This window comes from Pseudopipra pipra, chromosome 1 (genome assembly GCF_036250125.1).
Source record: "Pseudopipra pipra isolate bDixPip1 chromosome 1, bDixPip1.hap1, whole genome shotgun sequence".
Classification (NCBI taxonomy): domain Eukaryota; kingdom Metazoa; phylum Chordata; class Aves; order Passeriformes; family Pipridae; genus Pseudopipra; species Pseudopipra pipra.
In genome coordinates, this window is record NC_087549.1 from 127,452,512 (window position 1) to 127,479,838 (window position 27,327).

The 27,327-nt window shown below is 37.4% G+C and overlaps 1 long non-coding RNA gene across 2 annotated transcripts in view; it reads right to left on the bottom strand.

Moving 5' to 3' along the window:
* The window catches only part of LOC135424734 (uncharacterized), a 301,350-nt gene that overhangs the window by 174,616 nt on the left and 99,407 nt on the right, over nt 1-27,327 (bottom strand). For both annotated transcript variants that reach the window (XR_010435332.1, XR_010435331.1), the window contains exon 3: nt 7,346-7,450. This is a non-coding gene — a long non-coding RNA (uncharacterized LOC135424734). The remainder of the gene's footprint in view (nt 1-7,345; nt 7,451-27,327) is intronic.

Genomic DNA, 27,327 nt, shown 5'->3' on the forward strand with positions numbered 1-27,327 from the left:
TGGCAGCAATAGTTGTAGAACTCTGTTCAGAAATGAAATGAGGACAGAGAATAACTACTGGTGTTTGACTCTTCCCTGTTTTTAGGGATTGAGACAAATATTGTATGAACAGACTCCTAAAAAACAGAGTATATACAAACAGCAGGGGTGTAATACTTAAATGAGGACTAGGAGTTCATTTCATAAGAATGATGATGTGCTCTACAGCTACCTAGTTCATGAGTTACATGTGAAGCAATTTGTTAGGGTTCCCCCACTCCGTTCTTTTTCACAGTTGCATGCTTGTACACATTGTTCTTCCACACTCACAGTCCTCCAATAGCCATTACAGGATGTGTCTTAACTAGTGTGTGAAAATACTGGTAAAGGTCAGGAGAGGGAAAGAAAACAAAATTAAAAATGTTTTGGTTGGTTTAGTTATTGGTGTTTTTTTCATTTTCTCAATACACTTTTAAGTTTTTATTGATTATCTGATCAGTCTTTAACCTAACTTTCACTTCCTTGGTTAATCCTTAGATTAGTAATGCTGTCTCATGTATAATATATGCCATCAGTTTGGTTTTAGAGGGTGATATGGTTTGAAGCTGGTTCCCTGTCAAGTCTCCAAACCTTACCACAAGAAGTGTGTCCGCCCCCCCAAACCTCAGGGAGAAGAGGGAAAAAAACAACCAAGAAAAACTCGAAACGAGAGAGAGACAGCTAAAGTAATATATATATATATATATATACACTTATGTTGCAGTTATATACAATTGAAATATATATACAATTTCACAAGGGAAAGGGAAGGGGAAAGGGAAAAGGAACAAAACCAAAATAAAATATATATATATATATATCCCGATTAGTAGCCCAATATCTAGCAACTAAAAGAGTTAGCAAAGAAATATCTCACTACTCTCCTTGGAACAACCGAGAGTTGCTCCAGAATGATCGCCGGCAACCTCCGTCTCCCAAGGTCGACAAGGCCTAACCAGACCTCGCTCCCCAACACGGCAGACTCAACAGCAGGGAACCTGCACCTCCCAGCTGCTGGAAGGAAAGAGAGTGAAGGCTTTCCCTCCTTTCTTCTTATAGCCTGGCTTATGTAACAATTGTAGGGAATACTGGGTAAATCTGGACCCTTCCTTGGCTACAAACTGGTCACCAAGGAAGGCCTAGACCAAACTACCACATAGAGTTTACTATTTTCAGGACAAACCACTGTAGAGACACTGTTCACCCCATAATTTCTCTCACCCTTACTGACCAGGCTGTCTCACTGTACTATCCACTTTTGTCCTCAAATTCAAATATGTCTGAGATTTGAATTTCATATCTACACCTCATAGATTTTACTCATGTGATTTCTTTATGCCTCCATAAATGTTGGTGAATGGGGCTCTCACCTATAATGGTAAAATTTAATGTTTCAGTGTTGCATAGGTCTAGCATATACACAACACCTAGAACAGTGCTAGTAACATTGCTGTCAAAAAGAGAGCAGAATGTGGTATCAACTTTGTCTTTCCAGCCATTAGGTGTATTACTGAAAGGACTGTAAAATTAGAGGTTCTATAAAAAACAAACGCTTTTCTATGTTATCGTTTCCAAAGCAAATATATAAAAATATAAATTAAATATTAAATGAAAAAATGCAAAGTTTTGCTACTGAGGCTACTGAGTCAGAAACAGAAATGCAGACAATTAATAAAATAACTGTCCTTACTTATTCACTTGCCTCCTCCATAGAGGCCATTAATCTTTAAATGTGTATGAAAAAGACATACAAGTCAGCACACAAAGAAAGTGTATTAAAGATACTAAATAAATTAAGGACACATCACATGTCAGAAAAAAAAAAACAACAAAACAAAAAACAACAAAACAAAAAAAAAAAAAAAAAAAAAAAAAAAAAAAAAAAAAAAAAAAAAACAAAAAAAAAAACAAAACCAAAAAAAAAACATTTTATAACTCTTATCTCTCCCAGCCAATTTTGCACAGTCACCTTTCTGCTCCTTTTACAGGGACAACCAGGGATTCCTGGCACAGAAGAAAAAGGAGAATCCCAGCCTCTACTCCAAACTGTTTTCAATGTTTTGTAAGTGTATATTAAGACATCTTTGGTTTTGATTAACTTACAAAACATTTTGTCTTCTAGATAGATATGCTTAAATGTCACGAAGGGGGAAAATCATAATTATGAGTGTCTTATTAAGGCAACTTGTCTTGCTTCTGGCAGAAAGTTCTTACAGTCTCTTCGTTCCCACAGTCAAAGTGTTTATAGTGAGGAGGAGACATACTTATGCTTTGAAGCTAAACCAGGTTTTTCAACAAGACTAATTCTGATTGTAAAAATAAACAGCAAGATGAAGGAATGACAATACCTAAGTGTTCTTACTCCTTATCTCCCCCAAGATCTTCAAACACTTCAAAACCCGATGCAGTCTGTTACACTCCAAAATGTGTTCTGTGAGGAAAATCTCCAAGCAGCTTACTGGAATGGCTCATGGGTAGCTGGATATTTGAAATTCCTTGGCTCTTTCTTACACCAAACAATCACTTTGTCAGGTAAAAGAGTTTCAGAATTAAAAAAAAAAACCACTACCAAAGAAACACCTCAAGCCAAAACCTTTTTCTGAGCTCCAAGTCTCGATGCCTGGCTATGATTCGCTCCGCCTCCTCACCAAAAGGCTAAGCTGCATTTCACATGCTTTTGACGAAACACCTTGTCCTATCCTTTTAGTTCCTTCCAGGACACTCACCCGGGTTTTGAGGAACCCCATTTACATTTTTATTTGAGGTTGCAGTCAAGACGTTCTGCACGGCAAAAACAGTGTCTCCTCGAGCTGTCTATCTTAACGGCCACATAACGTGGTCGCTTCATCTTCTGGTCTTTCTCAACCATCTTATAGTCTTCCATGTGACTGTTTGCAAGCTCTGGTGCCCCTTGTTATCAAGAAATTCTAGAAAGTTACTAGTTAACTAGTTTTCTTATCAAATTTCTCCCATCTGAAAAGAGGAACTCCATCTCCTGCCTCTGGTCTCAGGTCACACAACTCCAGCAGCCACATCTCTCACAGGAAGACCTTTGAGACAGAACTACTCTGACTTCCAGGTTTGAAGGCACAAAGAATGGAGTTGACTGAATATGTCTCAGCTGCTTTTCAGTAACACTTTTCAGTGAAAAAAGTTTTTGAAAAAAAAGAAACGTCTGATATTTGTGATATTTTGTCTGAAATATTTCAAGTGTAGAAACTTTTTGTGAACTTGAAGTTTTGTATTAAAATATCATAAAAATCAGACAGTGACTAGGGTTTTATGGTTGAAAATTTCCACATGAGAATAACAATAACAAAAAAAAAGTCAAGTTAACCTTACGAATAGATTAACTAGTACTAAAGGAAAAATAGAGTAGAACTGGATAACAGTCCCCCCACCTTCAGACTTTACGTTAATCATAAGATCATCCCAATGACATCCTTCAGACATGCTAATAAACAAATATATAATTTATCTGTGAATAAATGCAGCAATATTTGTTACCCTTAAAACAGAAAGGCATTTCACAGCTGCAAAAAAAAAATCAGTAACGATGTAGGGATTTTCTATACTCCAAATTATATTTAAAATCTGTCTACTCAGATGTATGTGAAAACAGTATCTATTTTCCAGAGATTACCTTTCCTTTGCAAAGAGACAAGTTAATACTCCTTCAGAATGTTCCTCCTTAGATCTATATTTCATGTTAATGGGAAAATAAGGAAGATAACGCTATATGCTGTCAGAATTAGCTTATCAAAAATGAGGAAAATGAGAATAAATATAACATCTTAGGCATTTTTTCTGTGGAGGAGCATACCTATTTATATTAGATCTCAAGTACCTAGGTAGGCTTACAGTCCCATTGGAGAATTATTTAGCCAAAAGCACATCATCAGATATCTTCTAACATTGAATAAACAATATTTGACTTGCTTACAGCTCCTATTGAAAACATAGGGAAATAAGATGTTCTTCTGCCTGAAGCAGGCAAGAACTTAAAGAAAAATTTTAAAAAGCAAAAAATATTGTGTTCTGGGATACAAGCATGCTACAGGAGCTATTTAACTACAGGGTGATTCTATTTCTGACAGCACTGGAAAGAATCCGGCTCTTATTTTTTTGTTCTCCCTACACAAAAACTTTCAAAAGACCACAGATTTCCTTTAGCTAATATTAAAAGAAGAAAAAAAATCTCTAAAAATTCCATGCACATGAAAGCTCATTTCAAGAGCTGAAAGCTCTTTGAGCAGGAACTGATACCCAACAGCAAACACAGCTGAAAAGTTTCCATCTCATCCTGCACGATTGCAGACAGCAGCTGTGCTTCAGCCACCAGCCAGCAACTGCCCAGAAAGGCAGCTCCAGCTCTGTGAGAACTGGACTGAAATCTGCATGGTAAAGGCCTGTTCGTGAGCTGCCTTTCAATCATCAGCAAAAATACAATACTAAAAATACATTTCAGAAATAATCACTTCAAAATTTGTAGCTCTAAAGGATTTGTACTGGTCAGGGAACAGTGGCTGGGCAAAGTCTTAGCCAGCAAGTGCCAGCCAAGGGGTGAGATTTCACTAGCCAGCTTGGGCAATTTCACAGTTTGCAGCCACTGAAGAGGAAAACTTCCCACCTCCAGAGCTACCCACCACTCCTGTCTGCACACTTCCTCTTCTTCCTTCACATCTGTTCTGCTGTTTCACGGATCCCTTTTGTGAGCTAAATCAATTTGCTAACCTGGCAGAAAAGTAACCAGCAAAAACAACTGGAGGTTTCCTATGGTGCTACTGAGTTGAACGCTTTCACAAAGAGAGGTCCAGAGCCACCAGGGAACAGAACATGGGGCTCAGTCTGCAGGAAAAGGCAGGAGAAGAGTTGGAGCAACACATCCCCTTCACAACAGAAATGCAACACTGATTCAGCTCAGTGGCTCCTGAAACAGCAAACTATACCTAATCTAACTCTCCGAGAAAAAAAATCAGGATAATGCTCATAATTCACATTAAGTTGACTAGGGCAAACTCTTCCTATATGCTGTGAGATCACTAAGTTTAGAAAATAAAGGGGAGAGAGGTCCAATTGAGCAGTTTCTAATTACCCAAATGCTGATGGGCTTAAAGGGTTACAGCCCTTTGCAAGACTTCCATTGACTTCAGTTAAATTCGGATGAAAGTCTGGAACTTTACCGTTCTACTATAATTACTTAATCTTAGATGCACGCCTACAAATATAAAAATACTGCCGTTATCTGATATGGAGAAATATATTTACAGAAATAAAGTGCTGTTTTGATATGCATTGCTGGCATATTCCTATTTTTGTTGTTATTCTTGAGTCAAATATTATCCCTGATGAAAAGATAAAGCCACTTGCACTAGAACACTTATCAACTCATTTTTGCATGCCACAGAATAATGAATTAAAACATTAGGTTTGATGCCAGGTTTACGTATTTCAGAAAAGGGAAAAATAAATTAAATTTTCACTTTTAGGTGCATTTATATCATCAGTAAATACAATACAGTCATAAAACATTTAAAAGCAATGAGCGACAAGAATGAAATGGGAATACTACAGTACCATATTTCCAAATAGTCAATAATTAGTAATGAGAAGCACACAAAGCTTGCCAAACAGCAACAATTTTTTTCTTAGCTCACTGAAAGTCATGTTCTCAAGACTGTTATAAAAATATTAGCAGAATTAGGGTTTTGATGTACTTTCTAAACCCAGGAAAACTATTTTTTTTCTCTGTTAAAAGTTTTCTCAAAATTAGGGAGGTTTTAGCAACCTTTAACTATTCCTTCCTTTTACACATTTTTACAAAAATCACAGGTGTAGATCAAGTCATGCTGACAAAAAGAACAGGAAAATTCTGTACTTTAAAAAGCAGGTCATTCTTATTTCTTTTTCCCTTGGGTTATCTCACTGAACAGCACTACTGTGCTTACTGTCCAAAAATACAATCTGGGCTTTGTTATTCTGAGTGGCTTTCATTAGTACAACCATCACTGACATATGCCAGATTTAAATACAGGCAAACTAGAAAGTTGCACTTCAGAAGTCCCCATAAGCAAGTTAAAGTAGAAAATACTGTTTCATACTTCAGATATGTCTCAAAAAATGCATCAGATCAAATGAACAATGCCTAACAGCCCACCAAAACTCCAGCTAGGCTGGAATTCTGCAAACAAGATTGCTCAAAAAGGGGAATATTAGAGCATGCTGAATGGAAATTATTTTTGCCTTTTAGCACCACAAATGTTCATCATAGCTTTGGTATAAGTTTTCCTGATTAATGAGAAAATTCCTGAAATCCATCTTTATCATAACTATTTATTTGTTCACTGTTTACCAAACACATCCACACCAGAGCACATGGAAGGGTGTGGGGCACTCTTGTCAAAGTCAAGGCACGAGGTCTGACACAAGGGCTAAGCTGGCAGAACTGTTTTTCCTGCTCTCATGGGAAATGCCCTCCTGCCAATTACCTTCCATTAAATTGAGGGACTCTGACTATGCAAAGTAAATTATCTAAGCAATTAACCTTGCTGGGGAAAAGAAAAAAAATAAGAAAGAAAAGAAAGAAAAAAGAAAGAGAAGTCTTCTCTATGGTTATGCAGTGAGCTGGTTCATCCTGCAAACAACAATCAGCAAGATCTGTGGATCCATAGATGGCAGAAGATCTCAACAGAGGATGAGCACGCTGGCCCTTTCCAGTGCCGCCTTTCCATTAGATCAACTTAAGTTTAAGGTCACACTAAATGGTGTGGTTTCATTCAAGTTCCTTTTGCCAGGGTATGAACTAAGACCAGAGAGCCCTGGAAGCTGAGTTGTGCCTGGGACTTCTGATTTATTCGACACTGAAGGCAGGAGATATGTTGTGCCTGAGGAAGGAAAGCAGACAAGGGGACAGTCTCATGGCTGGGGTGACTGAATGATCCTCTCCAAACTCAGGTTCTGTCCCATTCATCTTGCTGATGTGTGGTGGGAAAGAGGTCATTAAGGCAGCTCCTCAAATATGGTCACTAGTCATGTGCACCCTGGTTTTTGGTCCATGGTGTAATAAGGAGAGTTGCCAAGTTTTTCATCAGAATAAAAGATCCACTTAAAAATCCTATCCAGTAAAACAGAGCCATCAGTTTGTGCAGGTGCACAGCCCGCTGCCAGCCTCTGCCTGCATTTGCCCCCAGAGCTGCAGCCTCATCCCACCAGCCAGGGCTCCCAACTTGCCTGTGCCTTCCTCACAGCCACCCCATAGGCAGACGTCATGCCCTCAGCATCTCTCCAGAGTGGGGATGCCCATTTCTCACCTGGCACTGACACCAACCTCTGCACTGCTGAGTCTTTTGCACCAGAGTTGTCCAGAAACTGAAGGTCGAATTCACTGCCAGGCAACTGCAGACTTTTGACGGGATAATTTCTCAGAAAGCCTCTGCACAAAATAAAGCAATACAGTCACGAATTATTCCTTCAGCCTTTTCTAAGTGATACTATACACCATCTAAGACATAGATCCTTCAGATACTCTCAATGTACTTGGCAAAGTGTGCAAACACATCAATTGAGCCCTCCTGAGCCTACTCTTCACCCTGCTCTTGGAAAGAACACTTCTGAACTCACAGTACACTGATTATCCATAGTAAGAAAAAGGGTAAATTATTCGGATCCTCTATTTAATACAATAAGATCTTTAGTGGCTATGAACTGAAAAGTTTATTTGCTAGTTTATTTATGAATATAGTAACTTAAAGGATCATTCATCCAAATAACTTATGTATACTATGGCAAGCGTTTATAAATACACACCAGAAAACCATCCCAGTACATCTAAACAGGAGTACCTTCTAATATAACTGAAGCTAAGAAGCCAGAAAAATGAAAAGCCTATTCCCAGTTTTATTTTGGAGCTGCATGAATGACACCTTCAAGAAAAGATTGTTGTAAGACTGTGGTGATATACAATTTAGAGTTGTCTTCCTATAGAGTCCCAATTACTCTTTAAAATTTACTGGGGTTTTTTTCCAGATTTAATATCACTATTTTCCAGCTTGATTTTTTGTTTTAAATAAAAATCCTGATTCAGTAAGTCATGCTGGTTACATGTACATATCCATTATGAAAAGAAAGAAAAAAGTGACTAAAATTAGAAATTTTGGAAGCCCAAAAACTTCTCTTTTCTCCCTTACATTTACCAGAAAATTGTGTCTGGCATAGGAAAGGATGAGGTTTTAGACCTGACCTGTTCTGGATTCAGGGCAAGTGAATGCTGGATTAAAGCCAGGGTTGGTTTACCTTCCTGAACTCCTACAATGTTTGTCAATCACATATATGTAAATTTTGCTTGCTGTAATATGAATTATTTCAGCAAATTATTGGTGTAACACTTAAAATGAGTTATGAAAATAGCTATATTTAGTCTGTAGCTCCAAATACTACATGCTTTCCTCACCATAGTAACATAAATGTCTTTTAAAGGAAGAGAGGAGAGGAAGGTGCTTTAATTCTTGCACTGCAGAGACTGAGAAAGTCAGGGGGGAGGTAAAGTGCTCACTGCACAAGCTTATGTACTTCAGATAGCAATTAAAGAGGGAAAGAGCCCAAAAACCTATAATTCCATTTATTCTGTTTTGCCAGTACAGCATTATAAACTTCTAGAAGAGTGTCATAGAAAGAGTGAATATTCAATGAATTAAAAAAAAATCTGTTTTCCAAGTAAAATTAAGTAGGTGAGTTATGGAAACCCGTTCCATAGTATCCCAAAAACAGCAGTTAAGAAAGGTTTCTTTTTCAGTATTTTACCCTTCACAGAGAGCAATTTAGTTGTTCTACAAACAGAAGAGTGAAAAAAAGTAGAACTTCAGTGCGTAATGGCCACTTGGTGATAGATACCTTGCAGACTATTTGGTGCTACAACAGAAGGACTCTGTTCAGCAGAGTAAAGATATAATAATGAACAATAGATCCTTCACAACTGCCAGAATAAAAGTTGATGCTGGAAGAAAAGGGTGATGAAGTCAGTGGCCTTTCAGTGCTGTGATCAGAGAGCATAATTTATGTTCTGCTGAATTTCATTGACAGATTTCATGTACAAGCAGACAAGACCTAGGCAGGGGAATTTTGCAAGCTAGGCTCAAAATTAACATTTATACTGTATCATTAGTGGTCAGCATTTTGCCTATAGTAGCTCTGCCTGGACACAAAGGTACAGGTTGTTTGCAGGACAGTGTACAATGTCCTTGCAGTAGGAAGGCAACACCAGAGAACCCCTTCTGCCTTCCCTCAAGCATCTGGCAATGCTGCCAGGCGAGGGCATTGCCATCCCTTCTCCTTAGAAGGGCATGCAGGATATAAGGAGGTGCTCAGGCTGACGCTTACACTGAGTTCACAGCTGTGCCCTACAGTTCAGCAGTGCTTGTCCTGAGCCTGTATGGGAGCATGGGCATATAGACACACCACATGAATGCTAAGGGCAATCAGATGGTCATTTCAACTGCAGACACCTTCTGTGTAGTCATCTAAAACTTAGAGATAAAACCTATGCAAGGTGATTTTAAACTTGCCTTTGAAATGATGTATTGATCTGATAGCTTTCATTTACTGGCATTATTTTAAAAGAAAATAAAAGTCAATTGTCTTATTATTTACAATGCTTCAGAATTTCAATCAGTAACTCCAGACTGGCTACATAGAGTTAAAAAAAGAAAAAACAAACAAACAAAAAAGAAAAAATACAACTCAAACAAACAACAACAACAAAAAAAACAAACTACAAACAAACCTAGGAGTACACACATCTGCTAACTACTGCTTTGGAGGAATGTGGTGAAGCTGGTCAGCCATGTTTTGACACTAGATCCACACTATCAACACAAAGCAGCATGACTCCATATGGCCTATAAAGGGATTAGAATGTCTCACAATATTGTATGCTATTATTATAGGATATATTATGAGTACATAAGAATTGGATCACAACCTCATTACACGCCTACTCCTGATGATTCTTTGTTTACCTGTAGATTATCAGCAATTACCATCCCAAATTCTTTCCAATATATGTCTATATCCTTCATGACATTGTCTGTACATTCTATATCTCCAATATATATTGTAGTGGTAAGTAGCATAGACAAGAGTGGTGAAATTAATATACTAGGTACTTCAGCTGCACAGATTTATCTCAACATCTCTTTATTAACACTGATGGATTAAAAATGTCTTGCAGGGACTTTCTTGGTACAGTGTTATCCTCAACAAGCAAAAGAAAATCATTGTGAGGTACACAATGGTGAACAGTTGGTTAAAACCATGCAATAATGCAATATGGTTCATTTTGCATGATTTTTGTGGTTGAAAGGGAAATAGGACTATGAAACCACTTTAGAAGAGGAGAAAAACTCAACAATCCATTCTTCTTTTCCAAGTTAACTTTGCTAAGGTATTAAGGACAGATTCTTAAGAACAAGTTCCTTTGAAAACAGGCCTTCAAATACTTTTGGTTTTCCTTTTAATTTTCATGCTCTGTAAGGAAATCAAAGCCTGAAAATACCACGAATCAGGATAGCCTATGTACATGTTTAGACTTCTGTAAAAATTCAAAATAAACACACAAATAAAATAAATGCACCTCACAACAATTCTTTACCACTTTTTGCAGGTTTTGGTAGTCTGCCCCTCTCTCATTGTTACATACAGCTGTGGAGAGGTAAGACTTCCACAGATGATGATTTTCCCTTTCTACAGAATATGGTGTGAAACTAATCATCTGCCCCTTATTCAGATAATCTAAGGGGTTTTTTTAAAGCAACAAAACAAACCTCTTAGTTGAAGTATGACTCATTACACAAGAGTATCTCTGCAGGAGTCTCAGGCTATTCCAGTTTCTGCTTCAAGCAGCACGCTTGTGGTCTGAGAAGTTGAGCATGGTTTCATGCCCTTCTCTTAGTCACAAAACTGGCACAAGGAGTTGGAACTGGTGTACAATGCTTCCTGAGCAGCTGGGGCTCCTCCCTTGCAAAAATTTGCCTTGATAGCTGGCTGATAGTAGCCAATGAAGTTAAAAACTTCTTGATTAGGATTTTGTGTTATAGCCATACATGCTGCAGGGTCTCTGGATAATAAAGCAGTCACTGCTTACATATCCATTTAACATACTAAACGTTGTAAGGAGTCTGTCTTTTGCAAATAAACTTTAACTCAATTGTGTATGTACTGTATACCACATATGTTCATATTCTACTCTTGCCAGAAACAGTACGCAACAGAAAGCCTTATTGGCATAAAAACTCATTTCAGCAATGTCCTGAATCATTTATATGGCAAAGACTACAGTATCTTTAAAGGATCATCATCATCAGTCCCTGATTATTGTTTCCATAATAATAGTTCAAAATACTGTTTTTTCTCAATCTAAGCACTTCTTGTAGAGATAGACTTCCAAAAATTAAATCTGATTGTCCTGCCTTGATAAATTACTTTCAACCTTAGATTTTTTATTCTGCCATTCTGTTCTACAGATGTTTTAGTGTTCTTATTTCTGAGCAAGGTTGGACTGCTTGGGAATTAAATTTGGGTTTCAAACACTAAAAAATTTAGCATTTGAGCAATCTTTACTTTTGTTCACTAAACCACTAAATCATCTCTATTTCTCAATTTTACTGAGAACAGCTGGCTTGAGAAATAATTCCTAAATTTAGACTACAAGTAGATTGCTTGAGAAATAATTATGTATTGTTACATGGTTAAAAAAAAAAGGCTGTCAAAGACTCATCCCACTCTTAGACTCTTAGTAGGGGTGTGGATAATTATATACCCACTTCACAGTAACTGAGTTCAATCAGTCATTGCAATATACAACATTCTAGAGCAAGAGATCTGTTTCAAATCAAAGCAATGGCAAAAAACAAGACCTCAGCATTTCAGATAACACTTCAGCCATTGGAAGATTGGATTCAGTGTTTAATATATCTTTATCTTATAAGCTAAATTTCCATTTCCCTCCATTTAAGTTAAGCAGCTCAGGTCAATATAGAATTGCCATGGTTTTTCTCTCAGATGTCATAGAATTAAACATGGATACATGCTCTGTGTAGCATTGCAAGTCTGAGTTTTCTGAGGTACATAGAAACTTATGCACACAGAGCAGATCTGACACAAATCAAAGTACAAATTCATTACACAAAGCAGAATTACAAATTCACTAGAAGAACATCATGAAACCTTCCTGTGCACATTCAGTTGGTGTAATGGGATTTCTGCCTGACTGTAGCCCTGTCATGTATCTAGAAACTCCAGCCAAATGACAAAATTTCTGACTCTACTTGAGCAAGAATTTCTAGTAGAGAATGAACAGAGTGCAAGGATAGCTATGGCATATGGTTATTCTTACATCAACAGGAGTATGAGCACATATTTTTATAATGACAATCCAAGGTTCGGTTTCTTATAAAGAGTCCACAACTATTTGGTTATGATGTTTAAAAATATTTAGCTGTCTTACTGCTTGTGGCAGGGTGTTCCAAATATTAACACCACCCTATGTTGTTCAGCCTTGACATCTAAAAGCAACTTTTTCCTGAGAGTTAAATCACCACAATTAGCAAACCTGTGGTGAAATTTTCCCATTTTTGAGTTAGTGTAGATTTAATCTTCTAGAGTATTATAACAAATATAAAAGAAGAATAGGACTCCATTTATGTTGGGAGGAAGAAATAAGAAGCCCATCTAGAGACTGTCACTTCTGTGAACATATCTACTAGGAAAATCCCACCTTTCACAGTCTGCTGAATCTGTGTTAATGTGAAACATAATATGAAAAACATGGACAAGAAATCAAAGAATATTTTAGTCCAAAGTCATAGCAATGTATCAAACATCAATATGTTTTGACACAAAAGATAGAATTTCTCTGAAATCCAAAGTTGTCTTTTTAAATAATCTCATGGAATAGGGCGTAAAAAATACAAGGTCTCAATTCAAACTGGAATACTTCCAGAAAATACAGCAAGAAACAAATTACCTTCTCTGCAAATACAGATGTTCTGCACTGTTTTTCATTTAAGCACTTCCACATCCCCAGTCCTTATTGTTACCCATATATTTTCCTATAAAATTATTATTGATATTAAAAAGCAGCTAGATTATTCAGACACACATTTCTGGGCCTATCACCCAAAGTACATAAGACATTCATTTCATCTTGGAACCATCAGACGGTGGGGAAATAAAGAGCTTTCCCTGAAAATGAGTGAATTAAAATATATACAGAGCAATACTGCACAGTTACTGACAGGCAGGCACAGCCTCAGCCTACCCTCACGTTAGCAATCATACAGCCCTGGATGAGCACCTTTGAAAGGGGGAGCTGTAAGAAGTTATTGAGGTTAACAATAACAATTTATATAATTATTTTCCAGCCTGGTTGATTCCTTTGTTTATTTACTTCACATATTCATAAGCAGTTGAACTGACATAACTTCAGAGATATTGTGCAGGTGGTAACCCATGGCTAGAGGTTATGTGTGGGGGAGACTCTCAGTGTGCACAGGACTTATGAAAAGCTGTATCATCAAAATGAACACACACACACTTCTTTGAGCACTGCTTATTGCTCCTTTCCACAGCTCAGGAACAGGAGCGGCATTTCAAAGATCGAATGGCTTGCTGCCAGCCAAATGAGATGATCTCACTCTTCTCCCACCCCTGCCCCTGGTAATGCAGCCCCACTGTTTTCAGTGGCTTGGAGCTGGTTTAGCTCACTAACCTGGCAGAAGATCAGGTAGAAAGAAGAATGACAGGTTTGTGTTAGATTAGGGCAGCTGGCACACAAAATCTCACCTTGAATATCTATTTCTGATGCACTTGCAAAAATCTATTAATTGTTCCAAATATTATTCAAAAAAAGCAAAGGCGAAGTCAATTTTCCACCTTGGCATTCCTGCTTCCACATAGTCTCCAAGAAATTTGCATGGAATTACAGATCCTTCACCTTGCACTATCAAGTTTGATGACTGAGTGTTAAATGTGTGCTATCAATGAAGGGTTAACACCAGAGAGCAAGCGCTGCTCTACCCAGGGTTTGCATCCATGCCTCTCCATCAGGTGCCGTGGGCATGCTCCTTCTCTCTTTTGGAGAGGAGTGGAGCAGCCTGCTCCCAAAATCTCATCCTCAGATGAAGCTGCCTGCTTCTCCTCCCCATGTTGAAGGAATTCAGTGTTTCACTCATGTGGGAAAAAAAAAAAAAAGTGGTGAGAGCAGGTAAGGCAATTGGTCCATAGGTTCACCAGTTATCCAAAAAGAGATTAAAAGACTGAAAAATCAAAAGCGAGTGAGAAGGACATTTTTATCTGTTTCCATCAGTTTAAGTTTGATCAAGAATTCTGTAGGTGAAGTGCCATATCAGCTTGAGTGGATGGGCATCTAGTTTACCCCCCAACAACATGGGATTGTGATGCTAAATTCAAATTTGTACGCAATGCTCTCAGATCTCAGAGCCAAAGAGTCAAAGAGGTGGCAAAGTGCAAGTACTCTAGTATTAGACTGATTTAAACCCCAGCAGTGCAAAATTCTGTCAGGCGACTTCAAATGCCTCCTGTTGTAAAGCCTCTACAGCAGCTGTCAAAAAGAGTAAAGGAAAAACATGCAGCTAAATTTTATCAGCTGAGGTGGGGGTAAGTGCTGTCACTGAGAGAACATGGTGTGAGAACTAGAATGCTAATAAGCACACCAACGAGTAAAGGTCAAATGCAAAATGGATTTTTTTTTCTGGGAAGTGATTTTTGCCAGTTTTTAAATAATGTGAGAAGCTTTGGAGCCTTCAGAAAATCAGAAGTCTGAAGAAGTTTTCTCAAAGGATAGACCTGCAGAGAGGTGAAGGATAGGCCTTTAATCAAAATCTGGGGAGTTGCTCTGCAATGATCTCAGGAGAGCCTAAGGCTGTTCCATTTGAGTAAGCAGGCATGTTGGGTCAGATGTCTTACCTGTTTCTGAAATGTTACCTGCCCTTGTGTAACCTCTAATTATAAGTTTCAGTGAGAGTCTTTATAAATTACGTAGCAACTGGCTTTGTTTATGCATGGTAAGACTTGAAATGGTTCAGGACCTCTAATACACATGCGTTTTTCTTTTGTATATATCAGTCTTTTGCCTTTCTAAGCTGTCTCTTCTTGCTCCCACCTCAATTCAAACAAGAGCAATTCTTGTGAAACCATTTCATTCTGTGGGGTACTAAAAACAGGAGAAAAATAAGTTGGAGAATTTATGAAGTAATAAAAGAAATTAAAACTATACACATGATTAGAGCAGAGTAAAACTGAGGTCCTCCTGCATGATAGTAAGAAACAATTCACCTCCTTAAAACTGGACATCTAATTCCTGACCACTTCTCTGGAAGCTGATTACTCTGCTCATGTAGCTCCACTTCACCATGCAACATCGTCACCTAGTTACTCCACAGCACAATGCAAGAGCACCATGATTTGACGCAAGATTTCTGCAACATAGTTCAAAAGGACAAAGGTTGGTAGGGTTTCTCCACCTGACAGCCTCCCACACACAGCCATCAGAAGCTTTAAAAATGAAGCAGCTCTGTGCTGAGCTGTAACAACACAGTAAAACACTCAACATTTTATTTCTTATTCAAGGAAACACATTTGTGGGTTTCACCCCAAAAAAGCAATTTTTCATCAACGTGATGTCAAAGTAGCACCTCATCATTCCATCTGTTGAATGCAAGATGCTCTTGAAAAACAATGTCAGAGTCTGAAAAACCCTGACGGTCAGCTCTTTTATCTACCACTGAAAGACTTTATTAGAACAAAGGATGTTTCTAAATACCGTTCTACTACATATTCAAGTCTAATTTGAAGCTTAAAGTAACATTTGCATTTGGCTTGACACTTGTTTCTTACACACGTTCCTCGGATGGAGGACTGCCAAAATATTCTTATTATTCCAATTATAAACAAATGGTTCTGCTTGGGGAACAATGGGTCTGACACTGGGAAACTTCATGCACTCCCAGGTACATGTACCATACTCAGGAGCTCCTACATGCTCACCTCTTTCTGTGCTTTCCCTATTAATAGCATAAAAGCTAAAGCAAAGCATGGCACACCCACCCCACTAGAAGGTACCGCCTCGCAGGTGGTGACACGATGACAGTAATTACAAGGGTTTTGGTAATGTTTTGAAAGCCAGCCAAATTTGTATCCCTTCTAGTAACTCTGGTGAAAGCAAAACAAGTTCAAAGCACTCAATTTACCCTCCAGAAAAGTAAATACTGCAGACTATTAACTGAGCAGACTATTAACTGAGAATTACCAGGAGAGAGATTTAAATTCAAAAATATATGTGTACACATATTTGTGTGTTTACGTGTGTATCCACCTATATAGACATAAACACATATATACCCACACACACACAACTTCTCCTTTCATACAACAAAAAGAAGGCTGAGACAAGAAGTCTGTGACCAGTCAAAGAGAGCGGTTGGCAAATTTACAAAAGGGATAATTAGGAGCATTCATTTCCACAGTCCCCTGTCCTGCAGGCACCTGTGGAATGCAAAGAATTAATCTAGAGTGTTTACTAAATTCAAAATGAAGGCCTAGAGAAAGGGTGTTAGCTAGAGAAAAAGAAATGAGCTGTAGGGAAAAAAAACCCAAACCAAAAACAAAAAGCATACACACTTCGAACTGGAAAAAGAGAGTGATAATGAGAAACACTGAGAGTTCAATATCTAAGGGGTCGTCAAAACTAGAACAGGCCTGATATAAAAAACTACGTATAAATACAGTGTAGCTTGAAAGCAAAGGGCTATCTTTAAAGGAGATGGAACACAGTTTTATAAACACTATTTCCACTGTCAAGGTGCTAACCACCAGCCCAGTGTAAGAAGTCCCTCATGGCTTTCAAACAGAGTACATAAACAAAGCTCCTCTAGAGTTAAATTGTGGTGAAGAATACAAACCAAAAACCATAACCAAATGATGCCCTATGAACAACTGATGAAACAATAGGAATTCTCAGTCAATCACACAAAAGAAAACTCAAATACGCAGAGAAAAAAAAAAGTCAAAACGGATTTGGGAACTCAGAGTGGATCTGAACTTTTCAAATGTTCTGTGCAAAAGGTAAAATGGCACAAAACAAAACCTAGCAAAAAGGCCAATCCCAGAAAGAAAAACAGTAGCTCAGCAGTTAAGAAACACTCTCCAGTTTGTGGTAGACAATTTTAAATTCCCAGTCTGCAGGTCAGGTCTTGACATGCTGGTAGTCCATACTCCCACCTTTTGGCTATGGGAAATACACTCTCTTTCCCTCTTTTCTATGCCAATTTCAAACAACATTTTGTCAGATTTTATCTCTTTCAATGAAATACTTGTATTTGACAGCTTTACATGTGTCAAAACCAGCACAACTTTAACTAGAGACCTTCTAACAAGCTCTTTCTCTTACGATGAAGTACGACAAAGATGAGGGAGATGTTAAGAAACACAGCAAACAGCTAATAGTCCAAATTTATTAACTCTAGCTCATTGCACATCTTTCCTTTGAAAATCTCACCTTTGGGGCATAGTGCTTTTACTTTTCTCTTACCTCCTTATTATTTTTCTCACTTGTCTAGACGGTTTTATGTCTCAAATTGTTTTAAATTGCCCTTTTCAACTTCCATTAATATTCTCACTTCTCCTTTCCTTCTTTATTCTTCTAACTGTCCTCGCCAATTTTTACTAGCACGTTGCATGCTCTTTAGCTGTTTACTGTACTCTCTTCCTTCCCCCAGATCTACATTTCTCCACTATTTACTTCCCTCACTAATTTCAATTTGGAGTGTTGAGATGGGTCACCTATTCTACATTATCTCTTAAAGAGATAGAGAAGTTTTATTGAGGAATAAGTAGCTTTTTATTTCTTATACTTTCGAGAAAAAAAGCAGATTTATGAGTAAACAGAAACATAGATAGCATAACATCCAGCTAATGTGCACAGTGAAACTATGTCTTTGATTACAGGGCTAAATATTTGTGTTCTTTCTTGCTTTATGTCTCTCATTAAGTGATTGCCATATATTTTCTGATTAAAAAATGCTGATTTCAGTTGTTATATTTTTAAGGTCTGTCCATAACTAAAAGACATTAAAGACATTTCACTTACCTTTTGTGGCAGCTTTTATTCACCTTTAAATATCAAACTGAAAATCGAACAAGGTTATTATAAAATACAATTCCGAATAATAATGATTTTAAAATTTGGGCAGCCAAATCTACACTGAGACACTTGCTGCCTTGTTTGATGGTGGTTTTAGGTCTCACATGTACAACTAAAATAGAAGCCCCAAGCACAATGCATCTCAAAGTTGAGTACAGTCAATATAGGACATATATGCTCCACTGCTGTGGAAATGTGAGCTGGCTGTGCTGGCCCTCGACAGAGAAGCACTAAGGACACCAGTACACAGATGCAGAAAAAAATCACACTCGATGATCCTACCGATTCTTTTAGTTTCCCCATAGAACTGAGATTCCTGCACTACCTTTCTGTAGGAAGGCCTCTTCATATTTTTCTGATATTTGAAAATCTCAACTTGCCTGTTTCCAGAGGCTTGAGCATGAATTCTCTAGTTTGTTCCAATTTGGTGCCTGACCAAAATGGAATGGGCAACCTTTTGCCCTACACTAGGTTAATAGATTTCTGACTGGTACTCACAGTAAGGAACTATGAGCAGAATTCTGGCAGAAACTGAGGAATATCTGGCCATCCATAAAGGTTTCTTTGGAAAGCAAAATGAGACATTTCTTATCCTGGAGACTACACTGATACTAAAATTACAAAATGACAGTGGGAAAAGATCAGCTCAGTTACTACTTACAATCATATATGTCTGTCTAAAACCAAGCACAAGATGCAATAGGTTTCTAAACACTTTATATACCACTACTCTGTCAGAAATGAAACTAAGCCCAGCAGATTGCCCTTTTTAATTCTTGGGAGCTCTGCAGTGACACAAAAATGATGGGCTTTATTATACTACCTACGAATTGCTGCTCTATCCGTGCCCCTTGGTTCTGGCTTTGGTGTTGAAAGAGACATTCTTTCTTACAGTGGAACGAATGTAAACCCAGAATGAATGCTGTTAAAACAAATACTAACAAGTTTCTAATTTCTAGCATATAGTATTCACTATTAAATAACTATCACAGATTAAATACAATAAGGAAAAGACAGTCACTAGTCATCAACTTTTCTCTGAGAAAGCCTTGAGAGATTTTTTCAAGGAGATGATTTGTATTCCTGGCATTACTTGCTGTATAAAGCAGGTCCTTTCTATAAATTTTTGATACATGCATACCTGCTGCTAATTTCTAGTATGTTACTCCATTTATTCCTCTTGTACCTTTACTGGCTTACACATAGAAATTTTCATATTGAAGTTTTGTTTTGCCTTCATACTGGGTAGATTTAGGGCAGAAAACATTTTCAGTGGCTATATGTCAGAAAGCACAATAAATTATTACAAAGTCTGTAACTTATGTAAAGATTATTCTTCCACAGAACAAAAGAAATTTGCAGGATAACATCCTAAACCATAGTTTTTAAACGGTGTGTTGCAAAGAATTTTCATCCCAACAAATCACAGACCCCAGCTGGTACCTAGAATATCTTTGGTTCAAATGACAGCACCAAGAACAACCATCTTATTCAAACAGACAAAGAATTTCCTATATGATGCAGTCCTGACACTTTAAAACAAGAATATTTCAGAATTCAGACTGTACAATCAACTAGCTTCATTTTTGTCAAGTTTACTCCAACAGTTTGCTTTGGAATTAATAATTATGCTGCACAATACAGGTTTTTCTTTGGGTTGTCGTTAAGTTGCATGATCTTGCTCTGCAGGAGAAACACAGTACCAGCAAAGTTTATCCATTGATTTCTATGATGACAGCTTACTAACAATGATAGATTTTTAATGATGTATCAGCAAGTGTATGAAACTGGTTGTCAGGTAACAACTGCCAAAAGAAGCTGCTCTGATTGCTCCAAATAGAAAAGATACATGATGGTTTCACTTTTGTCACTGACAGCCAATTCTGACAATGTTCATTTTACATGAGGAAATTCTTCCTTTTCCTGCATGAGGCCAGATGATAAGCACTGTTTTGTTTGTTTTGTATGTGAGTAACATATTTTAAGGAAGCTAGCAGAAACTGCATTTTTCCCCCTAAAACTATAGCAATTAACAAAAAAAAAAAGTTCACATTTATAAGAGGTTTTATTATGGATTATGAAGAGAGTAAAGCATGGATCACTATAGCAAGAAAAGAATAAAAATGATCTTTTGTAAACAGATTAACTTGTGTGTTTAATGCACTGAAATGCCACAAAGATCTTTGGTTTATTATAAATAAAACTGTAAAGTGGTTAGAGACACATTGCAGCATCTTTTTATCCTTTAGAGTCAAAAAATAATATGACAGATGCAATAAATGCTGGTCAACAATGAAGATTTCCCTCAGCCAGGAAAAACTGCACCAGCTGTCTCTTTATTCCAATTTTACACGTAGTTTCCACGCTATATTAGAACTATCAGGCAACAGTCCAACACATGCCACACCAGAACTTATTTATCTATCAGCCCATGTGGCTTATAACATTTGCACAGAGGCAACAGACACATTTCTCCTCAATACAATGAAAAACAGCTCAGAGGGGCACCAGAAATCACTTTGTCGTGCCTTTAAAAGGCTTCCCCTCACACAGAGAAGTGGAGGAGGTGGAGGGGTACTGATGTCTGACACTAGTCCCACTGCACTCCCTTACCTGCCTCTCCTCACTGTCAGCACACCAGCTCTGTAAGGTGACCACTGCTCTTTAGGCAAGGTAATACTGAGTAAGAGCGTGGAGGTGACTGTCTCTTTTAGATGAGCTCCAGGATTTCTCTGTAACAAGGAAGTCAATATGATGCCAATTAACAGCTAGTTTATAGGCTTGATAAAAACACATAGGATTCCTATAAAGCATCTTCTGTACTAACACAATTTACCCCAGCTAAGAAAAGAGAGAAAGGATCTCTGAGTGCACTGCAGGTGAAAGCCATATTCTCTATTCATGTAAAGGGTGTAGGTGGTACCATTCATATCCTGGTAGCTTAAATGCAATAACTTCAAGCATCTAGTATCTAACATGATCTGTCAGTGCATTTTTGAGCAATTTTTTTATGCCTTTCAGGAACTAATCATTGTGATAGAAGACCTGATCCACAGCACATTGTAAGTCTGAAGTGATTGTCTTCTCTGAATGTGCCATAGCAAGGACAGTGGAACTTGCTACCATTGTCTGATTATTCTCACAGCAGTACAGGAGATTTAGTCACATTAGAGGTCTTGAAATGAATGCAGCTAAGTGTCTTGTACTGCTATAGAAAGCTCTAGCAGAAGCAAATTAGCCCTTGACCTCTTAGGGCGTATGTAATCTCTTAAAAGCTCTGGCCTCCCTCAGGTAGTTCAGCTGTTCTACCGTGAAGGGGCTTGCTTCTCACTACAGCTGCTAAGTGTTAAATTTAAAGAGTAAATACAGTTTTCAGAGGCTTTAATTAAAAAGATTTCAGAAGTGTGAAGATGCAATTGAAACCTAACAAGCAAGATTTTAATCTCCTCACCTACAGTAATCACTTCACAGCACGGGTGCTAATGAAGGCAGAAAGGATGGGAGATACACTGATGAACCAATGCAAACCAAGGGAAGAAAAAGAATTTTCTCTTAAACAAGGTTTGCCTAACAATGACCATGAGCAAGTAACCAAAGATTCCTCTGGTTATTTTGATATGCCCTAAAGATGTTCACAGAGTCAATACCCTAAACAGTAATCTTGTCAATTTTCCTTGCTGTACTGAGGTTTTCAGGTTGTGCTGTTGCAAAGGGCTTTGCCAAAAAAAAACCCTGAGGCCTAAACACACCAGTGGACTTGCCTGAGTGCACAAGTCTCATTAGCAAAAGAAATCATGTGTCTCTTAGAGAACTGGATCTTTTCTGTTTAGATTAGCTGGATTCTTATTCAAAATAATCTAAAATGTTGCAACCGCTAGCATGTGTCTTATCAGTTCATTGCAAGTCAATGCAACAAAACTGTCTTAAAATAAAATATATATCCAGAAGCTTTCAGTTTCATCCTGTACCAATACATTTTCTGCAGTGCAACACAGAGAAAAAACTTGTGAGAAAAACACAAATGCACACACATACGCTTAACACCTCGGCAGGCTATGGCTGTTTTGGAACTTTTGGATTGAAATTCCTCCTCCATAAATCCACAACCATTGTCATATCTCCTGAAAAAAGCAGAAGTTGCTATTTTCTAACTGAATTGGGCTATGTTTTAGAACATTCCTTCAGATCACCACCTGGACATCTGCGTTGAAAAGGCTGAACAACTCCTGAATCAAAAGATATCCAGCTCAGAATAAACCTCTTATTCTAGACATGTAGCAGTCTTGATCAGCATCTGCACTATGAAAAGCAGAGACCACCAATTCATTGTGTTGTACTGGAGATCTCAGGAGATGGCAGAGAGACAGAAACCAACATACTCAAATATGGCATGGCAAAGCACTTGAAAGCCAAGGTATAACTGCTTTTTAAGGCTCTAGGCAGTGCTATTTAAATATTGGATATTTAAAAAAATATATGGTGTTGTAACAGAAAATCTTCTGAGTATCATCTCTTCACTACTTGCACAGTACAAGTATCTGCTGAATTGAAGTACTCATTAACATGTCAAAGGCACAGAGAAAATTATGTTTTTGCTTATTATTAGGGCAAATATATGGAGCAAAATAATTCCAAAAAACATGCACTTTTAGTTTTAACTGTGAGCTCAAATATATCATAGAATCATAGAATAGTTTGGGTTGGAAGGGACCTTAAAGATCATCTAGTTACAACTCCCTTGCCATGGGCAGGGACACCTTCCACTAGATCAGGTTGCTCAGAGTCCCATTCAACCTGTCCTTGAACACTAGCAGGGATGGGACATCCACAACTTTACTGGGAATTATATGTGGAGCATTCTCCCTGTAATCCCATCTCCTTTGAAGAAATTCTTAATAGTAGGTGTCTCTGGTAAACTCCATGGTAAGCAGAGACAAGAGCAAAACTCAGAAGGAGAAATAATAAAATTCCAACCATAAAATCTTCATCACTTTATAAGGGAGCAGCTAGTCCTGTGAATTAATGCTTCTATTTATAGAGAAGGCCCTTAGTAATCAAACTACTAAACAAATTGTCTTCAATGGTGTTTATCATTAACACCATTAATTTAGAGAGGAAAAAAGTGCCAACAAAACAGCAAAAAACAAATAACCAACAGAATCTAATAGTATTTAATTAACTCCTTGTTGAATATGTTCAGCTCTGCATTTATTGATTCTTGTACATAACAAGCTAAAGAATCACCATCCATTCCACATATAAAATGTAAAGCAGTCTGCATGTGCTAAGAAAAGATCTATACAAAGACAAGTAAAAATCGCAGAACCCTCTCTGAAAGGTCATCCAGAGTGTATAGATGTTTTTTTCTGGTTCTGCTTCATGATATATTCTTTAGGAGAAAACTTACAAATAAATTTAATACTTGTTAGAGACATCCGTTTCTTAATGAAAGTTTTCGTCAGCGGTGGTAATACTTTATGGTTATACATTCATGGTTAGGTATTAAATACTTAATCATTATTACTTACGAAATATTTAATAAACAGCTGACAAGTTAGGTCAGTACTATTTCATTAGATAGTAGTTTTCAGTAGCACATTTTATTGCAAGCAAGTGGGAATTACATTAGTATTTCATGTGAATCTTCTTTCCTTTCCATTTTTAGCTCTGTGAGTCTTTCTATAGCACCAGATGATGCTAGGCAGAGTACTGTAGGCAATCAGCTTGCATCTTTGCATCTGTTTTTACTGAGATAATGTTCTCCTAAAGCCAGCTGCTTTGTGCTTCTTTGGATCTTATTTGTAAAGTACAACTCAGATTATAACAAAAAACTCAAGAAGTTTAGTTCACAAAGTTCATTTATCAACATCATTAGCCTGCAATTTAAAGTTAAGCTGATATAGCATTTTTGTTGAAATTGCCAAATTCACTCACTGGAACTAAAAGTTTTCTCAGGAGACCAAACTTTCTCAGAAGAAAATATGTTGTTAGCAGTTTTCAGAGAGTCTCTCTCCCTTAACCTAGTTTTCATGAAGATATTTAAAAGCTGCCAACTTTATCCTGGGTGGTGAAACAGGAAAAGTGTAATCACAAAGTACTTTGCAGAATCAGAAATCACTTCCTGCCCAGTTTCTTTGATGTATTTTGAATAGGGAAAATAAAAAATACAAAAAAAAAAAATGAAAGTAACCATTATCACACAGATCCATTTGCAACATGAAAACAGAGTTGAGAAGTGCAGATATATCCACATTCATTACTTACATGAGGATGGCACTACAGAAGCAGATCTCCCAGTCATGACCATTTCCTGAATTTTATTTTGCATTGCAAAACCATGTGATGAATTGGATTTCCTTCTGAGATAATAAGCTGCAAGATGTTTTCCAGGAGGACATCCAGTATGCTCCATCCTCTGCTAGATGTTCAGCCTAAGGACTGAACAAAATGAAAACTACCCAAAACAAAACCATAAAAATTACATTGTGCAGACATCACCTTGTACAAGTTAACTACTAACATGAATATAGACTAGATATAACCTAAATGGTAGGACTTTTCTCCTGAAAATAGGCTGTAATAGAAAAAACAGCTACTCTACAGACCCTAAATTCCTTTAGAAGCATTTCAAACAGAGAATCAACTCTTGGGGACTTAATCTAAAGAATGGTCATAACTCATATCCAAAGTCAAAAATCCCTATATGCTTATGTAGCAGCACTAATAAACTGATAAAATCTTCATGATCTACGACAATTTATCTCCTATTAAATTTGAATTCAGAGATGTGATACACATGCCAAAACCTAGAGAAATATCCCTAAAATTTCTTCTGGGGAACAAGCTACCCTCATGTATACAGTGCTTTAAGTTGCTTTTCTGCCTTTATTCAATTAAATCATAGCAAACAGAATTAAGAAAGAACTGCTAGTACAGATAATGTGTTTCTTCCCTACTCTTGACATGTTATCCTGATGGAAAAACTCCTACTAGCCTGGGGTGCATCTGTTAATGAAAAACACTGCAGCTGCTCCTTTTTAAAATAGTAGGGTTTTCGTATATCTTGTGATTCAACAAATAGTATTCTAATCTTACAATTTATTCTAGTCTTGCAATTTTTCACATCCTATCTCTGTCACATGTGCATATTTGTATAGTTTTATAAATATGTGCATTTACATATATGTTTATTTGAGATAATCTCATATATCAAAGCTAGAAATCGATGTATCTTTCAGAAGAGCACAACTTGTAATCAAACCAGCAACCTCTGGGACAGAATTGGCCTCCAAGCTTATCACTTCAGGGTATAACATTTGTGCATTAATACAGGCAGAGGGCTTCCAGGCTTAGGACAGTCTGTTCCTGTCCATATCTGGCCATATTAGTAGATTCTAAACCAACAATTTACAAAGGCGTTGAAAAGAACAAATTTCAGTAAAATGTTGCTCTGGCTCCCACAGGCTGTAAGCACACACACAGGAGAATCTCAGTGCACTGAACAGTTGGAATGCAAGATGACACTCAGAAAAATCTACAGACTTCATACAATTGCTAAAGATGTATCTTTTTATAATTAGAATAAAGACCAATTTGGGTTGGAAGGGATCTTTAAAGGTCATCTAGTCCTACACCACTACATTGAGCAGGGACATTTTCAGTTAAATCAGGGTGCTTAGAGTCCCATTCAGCCTGACCTTGAGTTTTTCCAGGGATGGGGCATCTACCATCTCTCTGGGCAATCTGTTCCTGTTACATAACTATATGTAACAAAAGTTATATTAAGTAGAGGTGACTAAAATACATTCTGAGATTCACAGTCACATTCAGAAAAAAAAGTTGTGGCTTCTGGTTTTGTTTTAAAAATCAGATCAGAATTTTAAATGAATCATATCCTCTTAGAGTGAAGAGTTGGAAACCTACCTACAGAGAACAAAAAATTAATAATGTACATTTCCCTCATTACTTTGCCAGCATATTTTCTTCTGAGAAACACCTCTCAGAAATTAAAAGATCCTCTGACCTCCAGACTATTCACTTGATATTTCAAAATATAAAAGCAAATAAAAAATTATAAGCAATCACACACTTTGTTTTCCTTATTTTACCCTCTCAGTTACATTTTGCACCAATACCCAACTGTTTGGGCACTTACTGAATCCCAGAGCCAAAATCAGACAAACCTGATCTCATACAAATTTTAAGCAGTATTTCCATCTACAGTCCAAGGCATTTGACACCACGTTATGTTGCTGTAAGAATGTCTGGATATGTAAGACGTGAGAAAGGGCTTGTAAATTCTGTGCTACCTTCTTGGGGAAATATATGTAATAAAATCAGCTTCTAAGCTTCCTTGCTTCATCACACATTTGTAACTTGGGAATCTGGGGAGACAAAACCATTTGTGAATGAAGTAACATCCCTGTAGAAAACTGTTGTGTTCTAGCACTTTTTCTACATTTTAGCTGGAACGCTGTTCTTAAGAATTCTTAAGATCCTTAAAGGAATACTGTACATTCTATCAAATAATTTGCTGTCAGTGTGATGTCTCTGCAGAAAACACACACCAGGGGTATGCATAAACTAGTCATGTCTTGCCTCCTTCTCTCTAATGTAAAAAAGGACTGTGGGAGGCAGACCTTGGGACTAGAGATTTTGCTCAAAAGTTTCTTCACGTTACCCATGTAAACTCTTAATAATTCTAAAGAAATCTAGGTTTTGGGGTTAAGTTTCCAGTATTGGTTAGAAGCAGTTGGAATAAATATGAGACATAGAATTACCATCAGGTGCTGAAGCAATTCAAAGATCCTTTTAAAAGTATACATACTAAAGGTCTGTGCAGATGGAGACGTTTTGGGCCTGACATTGTATTCCAAGTGAAGCTGTACTGTTTCAAGCAGTATTGACAGTAATAGCTTCACATCCTGAAATTGAGGCAGTGCTGGTACATTACCTACCTCATTATTTTTATAAGGTCAAGTAGCTTCACTAAGTAACCATCAAGTTAAGAAGTGTCTTTCATGATGTACAAAATGAGCTGTTAGGGTTTATTCCCTACATTGGGCCACAATTTTCTTCATTTCCAACTGAGAAAG